Source organism: Protopterus annectens, chromosome 9.part0, assembly GCF_019279795.1.
Source record: "Protopterus annectens isolate FY-2018-M chromosome 9.part0, PAN1.0, whole genome shotgun sequence".
Lineage (NCBI taxonomy): Eukaryota > Metazoa > Chordata > Ceratodontiformes > Protopteridae > Protopterus > Protopterus annectens.
Genome location: NC_056743.1, coordinates 1383582153 through 1383592987, shown reverse-complemented (window position 1 = coordinate 1383592987; position 10835 = coordinate 1383582153). Strand labels below are relative to the sequence as shown.

General features: G+C 42.2%; 1 non-coding gene across 1 annotated transcript; it reads right to left on the bottom strand.

The window, feature by feature from the left end:
* Positions 1–8515: 8515 nt before the first annotated feature.
* TRNAM-CAU lies at positions 8516–8588 on the bottom strand. Its single transcript has one exon. It is a non-coding gene; the product is annotated as a tRNA-Met (tRNA).
* Between the last annotated feature and the right edge of the window lie 2247 nt (positions 8589–10835).

Genomic DNA, 10835 nt, shown 5'->3' with positions numbered 1-10835 from the left:
AAGTGTCTGCAGCTCCCCCTCCAGGCTGGCATGATTTTGCAAGAATATGTAGGCTGCAGACCACCATACTGGACACAGCTGTATTCATCTTGTATTCCCCAGGAAATTACTGTGAGCAAATACATATACCTGTCATTAGTTGATGACATAAAACATCAGAGTGTAAAACACTACATATGTCTGAATATCTCTGCTAACACCAAAACCACGTAGCAAAAGCAGCACAGACACAATTATTTACAGTATCCCACTATCCTTTGCCCATTGTAACCCCATATTGTCAACCTATCTACAGATATCCTGCAGAAACAGGTTGCTAGCTGTAGGTGTAAAACACAAATGCCTGCACTGGAGTGCAAACTTCCTGGAATGGACTCACACATTCAACACAAAAGGTTATACTGGGCATGCTCCCACATTTAGAGGAACAAAGCCCATGTCTGACAACAAAATACAGAAGGGTCATATAGGGCATGCTGCCACACTGCAATCCTCATTGCCCTACTTAGCTAGCCTGCTGATGTCATTCACCTTGAAATACACCTTTGGTGAAGGACTAGCCCTATAAGCTCTGTGGCATGTGTTATAAATGTGTAATTCTATAGTGTGATGTACTAGTTAGGTAGGAGTTCTAATCCCAGACATGGCAACTGTGAAATTCTGTGTTTGTGTATGTAGGGATCAATGCTTTTGAGGCCATTCACAGTCACTACAGTTTCCATTGCCCTACTTTGGCTAGCCTGCTGATGTTATTCATCTTGAAATACACATTTGGAGAAGAGCTAGCCCTGTATGCTCCGTGGTACATGCTGTATCGACCTAATGCTATAGTGTGATGTACTAGTTAGGTGGGTGTTTAATCCCAGACATGGCAACTGTGAAACCTTATGTGTGTTTGTTTGTGTGTGTAGGGATACATGCTTTTGATGCCATTCACAGTCACTACTCTTTCTATTGCCCTACTTTGGCAAGCCTTCTGATGTCATTCACCTTGAAATACACCTTTGGAGAAGCACTAGCCCTGTAGGTTTTGTGGCACATGCTATAACTGTGTAATGCTATAGTGTGATGTACTAGTCAGGTAGGAGTTCTAATTCACAGTTACTACACTTTCCATTGCTCTACTTTGGCAAGCCTGCTGATGTCATCCACCTTGAAGCCTTATAAGCTCTGTGGCACATGCTATAACTGCATAATGCTATATTGTGATGTACTAGTTAAGTAGGAGTTTTAATCCAAGATATAGCAGCAGTGAAACTCTGTGTATGTGTAGTCACTACACTTTCCATTGCCCTACTTTGGCAAGCCTGCTGATGTCATTGACCTTGAAATAGACCTTTGGGGAAGGGCTAGCCCTATAAGCTGCATGGTGCTTGCAATAACTGCATAATGCTATAGTGTGATGTACTAGTTAGGTAGAAGTTCTAATACCAGACAGGGGAGGTGTGAAACTTTGTGTGTGTAGGGATCAATGCTTTTAAGGCCATTCACAGTCACTACACTTTCCATTGCCCTACTTTGGCAAGCCTGCTGATATCATTCACCTTAAAATATACCTTTGGAGAAGGGCTAGCCCTATAAGCTCCCTGGTGTGTGCGCTGTAACTGTGTAATGCTATAGTCTGATGTACTAGTTAGGTAGGAGTTCTAATCCTACACTTGGCAACTGTGGAACACTGTGTGTGTGTGTGTGTGTGTGTGTGTGTGTGTGTGTGTGTGTGTGTGTGTGTGTGTGTGTGTGTGTGTGTGTGTGTGCGTGTGTGTGTGTGTAAGGATCAGTGCTTTTGAGGCCATTCACAGTCACTACACTTTCCATTGTCCTACTTTAGCAAGCCTGCTGATGTCATTCACTTTGAAATACACTGTTGGAGTAAGGCTAGCCATATAAGCTCTGTGGTGCTTGCTATAAATGTGGTACACTGTAGTGGCAATACATAGCTAGGTAGAGGTTTGAATCTCAGTACTGGCAAGTGTGTGTGTTTGTCATCAGTATCTTGTGTAGAGGTAGCTATGATTGTGTAAAAACAGGACTCACTGTGGGGTGGGTTTTGCAAAATTCTTATATTGAGGACCTATTATATGTCACAATGTCCACTTTACAAGGACAATAGATGTCAAACAGCAGAGATGCTGGTGTAGACAATCCATACCCTTATATGTCCCATTATGGATTGGTAAACAATATAGGCAACCCTTGTATTTCCCAGAGAGCACTCTCCACCCATGTCTCATACACAAACACACTTGGCTAGGTAACAACCACTATATTGGTAGCTCCCTGCATATTGCCCACAGATAGTAACCATGGTGTGACTGCAGTGGACTACAGAGGACATGGCATCCTGTTCCATCCCTACAATAGGTAAATAATTGCTTACAGTGGTCCTTTGCTATGTTCCCACTGGATGCCTGCAACAACTGTAGAGTCTGCAAATGTAACCCACAAAGGGAATACCATGCCTTATACACATGCCCTGTATGGACAGATGCCACTAACACCAGTGAATACCTGTATCATGCTGTCAATGTAGGTGCAGGCACGGCCTCAGTTCCATAGCCAGTTCTCACCACATGAGGTCAGGAATGCCACATCAGATGATAACAATCTGTCCACACAACATGCCCCAGAGACCCCAGGTACACTTCCACATGTTACAAAACATGCATGTGGGACATGCATGCAACCCAGACAATGTCCATGTTATGGAACAAAGAACACATACATGGCAAGCATTGCACAGCACTGGCCATTCACAACAGTAACCCGATAAGTAGATGGTGAATACACTATCCACCTGTGTGAGCCAATCCAGGGACTACACCCCTGAGCCACACTGGAGACCATTGTTGTGTGGCCTGATGCCAAGATATACCCTTTGCTAGCTTTGAACAGCCTTCTGGCACAGTCAACTATTACACACCTGTGAAGCAATGAACCTATGCATGTCAGTACTGGCAAGTGTGTGTGTGTGTGTGTGTGTGTGTGTGTGTGTGTGTGTGTGTGTGTGTGTGTGTGTGTGTGTGTGTGTGTGTGTGCGTGTGCGTGCGTGTGCGTGCGTGTGTGTGTGTGTGTGTGTGTGTGTAGATTAATGATTTTGAATCCATTCACACTCACTACACATCCCATTGCCCTACTGTAGCATGCCTTCTGATGTCAGTCACCTTGAAATACCCTTTGGCCATATATCAGCCTGATAAGCTTTGTGGCGCATGTGATACCTGTGTAATACTGTAGTGTAGCAAATTAGTTAAGAGTTCTAATCTTGACCCTGCCAACTGTGATAATGTATGTGAGTCCCTGAGAATGTGGTTGTGTCTTTCTTGACACCTGCTTTTGTGGACAGCCACGTGTACTACACTTACCTTATCCCTCCTTTATCACTGTTGCTGATATCACTCACCTTCAAAGATACCTTTAGACAGCTGTCCAAAATGTAAGCTTCTTGGCATGTGTAATAACTGCATACCAATATAATAGCAATACATAGTCAGACAGGGGTTTGAACCCCAGTACTGGTAAGTGTGTGACACAAACGTGTTTAGCTCTTACTCTCCTACCAACTTCCTTTTTTACTTTGTCTCTGTCTGCCTCTCTTACTCCCTCTCTGTTGGTTGTGGAAAAGTACACCAGGTTTGTTTAGGCAGCAGCTTGTGTTTTGTAAGTGATGCTTATGATCAGCTGATGGCCTGTGCATGAATTGCAGTCTCCCACTAGCTGATTGCATGTGGAACAGCTGTGGTATCATTCCTATAGCCAATTGCATGGAAACACACTCCTATAACTAAGCACATCATGTGGGTGTTGGCCCTTTTTATTCCCTGTAAGCAGGACGTCATGTGGGTGTTTGACAAACAGCATCACACAGGGTAATTGGATAAACCTCTAATAGCATACACTGTGGAGGCAGGCCAAAACACAGGAGAGGGAGTTTCAAGACATGAGGACAGAATGTAAGTATTGCTCTTCTACATTTGAAGTAAAATTGGTTTAACAGGGTTTGCGTGGATATGGCTGGTCTGCATTATTTAATATCTGTCATGACAGTGTTATGTAGTTGGGGAAACTCCGACCTGTAGGGCTATCTGCAGACTGGCCAATGTTTGGAGTCTTACATGTATTGTGTTATTCACACATTTCCTATCTTTAGAAATGTAATAGCATACTCTGAGGATTGCAGTCAGTACATGGTGACAGCCATGTGAGTTACTGACTTCATATCCCTCAGTAAACATATGTCACAACAAACCCTGTTACAGCAGTACATGTATGGGTTCACCACAGCAACATGTCGATATTGGCCTTGTGTTAGTGCCTCCAGCCACAACTCTGTCAACCTTTGTACATATGTCATGCAGTAAGAGGTGCATATGTTCAGTACATCATTATTTACTGACATCATACCTGATAACAAGCCAGTGATATACCAGACCGCTAGACATGCTATGTATAGTAGGCCATATATTTGAGGACAAAACCTGGCTATTCTGTTGCAGTGTGACAGTAGTGAGGTCTGTGTATGTATGGTGATTGTCAACAGAGTGTGTAATGTGAATATGTACCTTGGCCTGTGTACAGACTGTGGTAGATGTCATTGTTCTTGGTCCTGTGCTATGTGATGATGCATGTTGCTGCAGTGTGTGGAACCCTATTGGTGTATATGTTTGTAGGGCCAGACCAACACATGTCCCATACCACAGTCAGGTATCGGAATGCACTGTGTATTGGCCCAGTATATGTAGGGGTGGTGTGTGAGTGGCACATATGAAGATGGTGTTGTTCACACAGTCCATATACTGTAATATTAAGTACGCTTACCATATGTGACTGTGGCTGTGTTCAGATTGGTTGTGGGTATAAACTTTCACATAGGTGTCTGTTACTCCATGCTGTTACACGCCTGTAGAGCCTGCTATATTTGCAGGTACATGTGTATTCCCCCATAAGAAATGTAGGCCAGTGTTGTGGCAGTCTGCTTGTAGTTTGCACAGTGCTTTGTGACATAACTAGCAGCTCAGTGTATTTAACCAGTGTGATGTTATGTGCAGATATCTGTCACATGTACTGTAGCCGGGCCACCATAACTGTTGTGTATTTCTGACAAAGTAGTGGGATGCTGTACATATGTATGTCACTAACTAGTGAGTACTATATAGGCTTGTGACCTCTGCTCCTCTGGTTATTATGTGTTAGGACAGACAGGTGTGTGTGAATGCATAAACTGTGTGAGCTTATCTATTCCAGTATTTTCGTGATTTCCCCATTTACATGGCATAAACATCAACTTTGTAAGGCTTGGTCCACATGTCTTGCAGTAAGTGGTGCTGTGTATACCTCTGGACTGACCATAGTGTGTCAGACTGTCCACATTTATTGGTCATATCTCTGCCTTATTCCACAGGATCATTACTGTGATTTGTGTAGTACTGTACTATGATGATCTTATGATGTCTGTCAGCAACTGATGGCACACATGTCAATATCAGATGTGACTTCCCACACAACATTTCTGTTAAGACAACCCCTGTCACAGTAGAAAAACTCTACATGTATACCTGCAATACTTACATGACATCCCCTTGCACTAAAAGATTGTGACTAGTGGTGCTGAGGTATGACTCCACTGCATGTTATGGACATATGTTATTCATATATATATATATATATATATATATATATATATATATATATATATATATATATATATATATATATATACACACACACACACACACATATACACATGAATATGTTTACATGTATACAGATATATATGTATATATCTTTATATATATATATATATATATATATATATATATATATATATATATATATATATATATACACACACATATATCTATATATATATATATATATATATATATATATATATATATATATATATATATATATATATATATATATATATATATATATATATATATATATATATATATATATATAGGGTTCCTATTACATGAACAAACTTTTCAAAGTTCGAATGTCATATGGTCGACACCATATGATAGAACTTTGAAAAGTTCGAAGGTTATATGTAATGGCGCCGTATGGTGCAGAATGGGAGAATTTCCCTTTTATGCGCTAAAGTGCAATCTCGGAGTTGGTATATTTAAGTAGGGGGGTTTGGGGGGTGCAGAGGGGCTTGCCCCCCTGCTCAGAGCGTTAAGGTAAGTTTTATTTTTTATGTTTTATTATATATTCAAAGTTTCAAACTTCAATCATATGTTGTCGAACATATGGGATTTGAAGTTTTGAAACTTCAAATATATAATATAGACCTATATATATATATATATATATATATATATATATATATATATATATATATATATATATATATATATATATATATATATATATATATATATATATATACATATCGTTATGTGTACACATGACTGCTGTGTATACCTTCCGAGATGTATCACACCGTATTTATCTAATATGCATATATTTAGATACAACAACATACTTGATTCACCACTAATATCACTTACAAGTACTACACAATTGTAGAAGTCAAAGCAGTTGTTCACTACTATTTAGTATGTTTACTGACAGATATATATAGGAAAAAAACATCAAATATCTTCAGGGCTGTGATGGCTTAGTGGTTAAGTGCTGTGACTATAGTGTTCAGGGTCCTGGGCTCAAGTTCTGTTTATTCTGTTGCTAGGCAGAACCAGTGCTGTTGGATACAGAGTGGTTAAGGCAGGTATGAACAGCCTGATCACATTCCAGTCTGATAAAATAGCAGTGAATGACATTTTTAATAAGTGTATTTAATTCCATGTACATAACATGCATCTATGTGCTGTCATTACAGTGGCAAGGGCTGTGAGTCTACTTTCTAGGACACGAGTATATATGGCTTGTACAACACTCTTTTCCTTTTGAATGTGTTACATACATGGGTAGTAGCCCAGGTTATATGCAGTCACACTGGTATGTAGTGCATCATTATATTACTACTGTTGACAGTGCTTTCACAAGGAAGAGTAGACTGCAGATTGTAGTACTGGAACCAAACACCCCTGCATGCAAAGATGGACTCTGAGTTCTCACTGTCGTTTTCTTGCTGTGTGAGCAGTGTGTCATTAAGTACTTCCTACTGGATACTGATCTGACATGTGGATATTAACTGTAGACTACTGTGTGTATAGAACATGTCACTGAGGGCTGCTGTCATGTAGTAATGGCATAACTACCAGTGTCAGACATCTGTCAACACAGTCATCCTACTGCATAAAGAGTTGGCTAGGGCTAGCTGATGTCTGTCCTCTGTACAGATGTGCAGATGTCAGGACTCCATCTTGGCTGCTTACAGGCAATCTATGCTTGAGTGACACTGACATGTCTGCCCACTTGTATTATGAATGCCACAGCTAGGAATCCACACCCTGTATGCACCACATGCCATGGATACCTCAACTACACTACCACATTCAACAGAACATGCTTGGGTACAGGTCTCCAATACAGACACTGACCATGTTATGTAATACATGTTGCATACATGTCAACTGGAGCACCTCACTGGCCCTCTGCAAGAGGCAACCAGATGATTGGATGTTGCATGTAACTCTTACCCTGAAGATAACCCCCTTGGCATCTGTTGCTAGATGGCCTGCTGGCAAATAGCAGGTGACATGATACCACTGTACACACATTCCCAACTCTTCCCATCTCTCCATGGGCAATATCCTGGTACACACCTATGAATACCTGCACCTATGGACCCCAGTACTGACAAATGTGTACATGTGCATTACTGAGAATAACAGTGTCTGTGTGTTTGTAGACCTGTAGTTGATAATACCCTGAGGCCCTTCACACCCACTGCACCCCCCCCCCATTGCCATAGTTAGATATGGCTGCTGCTGTAATGAACATTACATATACCTTGTTACACTCTTCACCCTATGGGCTGCGTGGAGCTTGCAGTACCAGCACAACACATTTGTACAAATAGGTTGATAGGCATGGGTTACCCTGCAAATTCTGGCAAGTGTTTGCATGTGTGCAAGTGTGTATATTTGTAGGATACATCATTCTGAGGCCACATTCTCCTAATACAATACACCTTGCCACACAGTATTAGGGATAGTGATGTTGCTGACTGTAGGAGAGCCATGACAATGCATCACCCTACTACCCCTGTGACATGTGCCATAGCTGCATATCCCTGTAGTAGCACCCTTGAGATAGACAAGGGGTTGTATTGCAGTCCTGGCCAATCTGTGATGGTGGGTATGTCAGAGTATTATCATGGGTTTCAATGAGTACAATATTCACTGTGGGGTGTGGGTGCTGGGTATAGGTTCATAGGCTGGCACAAGGCTATTGGCCCTAGGGCCTATGCAAGCCTAGCCATAACAATTCCCTGGCTATTTCTTCCCACACTATTTACTTCCTTGGACCCCTGTCTAGCAGGGTGTCTGACGTGATCCCGAGGGTGAATTTTCTTTCTCCCATCCAGTCATATAAAATTTGAAATTACCCTGTGTGAGGATCGAACTCATGACCTTCAGATTATGAGTCTGATGTGCTACCTACTGCACTAACAAAGCACCGTCTTTATACCATAGTACCCCCAGTACATGTCTCATGTTCCACTGTATGGGGACTACTGTCACAATCAACCATACAGGTAACTGATAACTCTATCCAGCCCAGTGATGCATGTGCTGTGTGCAATTTATCTGTAACAGAATGGATACACCAACAAGGTAGTTAGCACTGATAAGCCCAGGTCTCTCAGATGTGTGTATGACTGTTATGTGTTTGTCAATGTGTATATGACAGTATGTCACACTATGTATTGTTCATAAACAACCAGTGCATCCCCCATTACCATACTGTACAGGGCCTGGTGATGTTCTTCACTTAACATGTAACCTGGAACACACCTCATCCTAAAAGCTGTGTGGTGTGTTCACTTAAGGCCACACACATTAGTAGCACTACATACCTAGCTAGGGGTTCTAGTACCAGTGTTGCCAAGCAAGATTGTGTGTGTGTATGTGAAGGGATCTACTTCATTTTGCAGAATATACATGTCCCAGGAGGACATTTGTCTGAGAACTGTCTGGCAAATGCTAACATTTCACAGGTATCATCATGTAGAAATTAATTCCATCACAACAAGTAGTAGATATGTAAATGCCCTCTTCCCCACTGTACAGCTGTACAGCGATACTGGGGTTGGTATATGTAGTTGGGTGTGGATCTTGTGGACACAGCTCAGCCACCATCATTGCAGTTATTGTTGAGTGTATCCCCCTTAGTTCACTGAAATACTGTACAGTTCATGTTAACAGGTTAAGTTGTTGTCAATCACACTGTCTGCGGTTCTCTACCACTTCACACCCTCCAAAGAGTAGGACTGTACCACTTACACCACCACACCTATGTTTACCGAGTTGAAGATTGTACTACATTGGGGAAGGGGACATATACCCTGCCAGTACCATTGTCAATGATATTAAACTAACAGACTGCTTATTTCCCAATGTGCTGTTAGGCCTATTCTGTCTTGGTGGAATTACATAGACTAAAATGGGTTCCTTGCAAAGGTACATACATCCATGTGTGCAGTATTTTGTGTATTGCATCAACACCAAAGCTTCTGTGTGTGTTATACACAAACATGTGGTGTGTACCACCTAGTACGCTTACCATTGTCCACTGTAGATGGGCTGCTGACATCAGCCACCATGTGCTCACCTGTATACACCCTCAGACCTATCAGGCATGGGGCACATGCAGTAACTGTTATACAGACCTGTGACATATGTTCAGCTGTACCCAGGATATGGCACAGTCAAGGTGTCACCATAGTGCCATACCCCTTGTAGAAAACAACAGCAGACCAACATCCTGATAACACATCGACACCTATAACACAAACGGAATACATTATGGAAACCACAATCACTCAGTGTTAATAACAGCTATAATGCATCATAGCTGAACAGCTACACTTCCTGACCTGTAAGCATTAAACTTTAGTGCTGAAAACATGTTGCACAGCATTACATTGGTACACTGTAGTACAGTCACCATGTGCATCAGAACCATATTAGCCTGTCCCTGCATCGATGTTATGGATGACAGGGATGTGGCAAAGGTATCATATGCACAGGGTATGTTGTTGGCTTGCCAGAGACCTAGGCTGAGCCATATGTTTGACATCATATGTGTGTGTTAGGTTTTTTTTATTAATTGGGCTGTTGTCATGTGGTGTGTGTTGGTATGGGGTTGCCCTAGCTGTGTTGGTGAAGTGTGTATGTATGCATGCACACAGTTCTGCCATATGGCTTACCTATAAGTGGGTTTCTTGGACAGCTGCAGACCATACCTGGCAGGGTGTGCAGTTCACAATCTCTGGCCACAGACACAAGAACTGTGCCTGCCAGGGGTTCCACGGACACCACCAGGTACAACACATGATACAGTACTCTGCCCTGATGACACATACCCGCTGGATCCAGATCCCTCTTGGGACCGGCCAGGGCCATGTGTACATGGCCTGCCATGTTGTAGTGTGGACAGTGCCCTCTGCAGTGCTGGGGCTGGTACTGCCACTACGGGAGCGGCACTGACTTCTTGCAAGTCCACGTCAACCTTCAGCTGTTGGTGTTGCTGGTTTACGTCCACATGGCCGTCGCACTACTCCCACCATATGCTCAAGAACAGACATTCCACGGTCAAGGATTCCCACCAACTCACCCAACTATCTATCCATGACCTCTGCAAAATAACGGTGGGCACCTGCAAGATCACGGATGTTGTCAATAACAGTGGAATGAGTAACC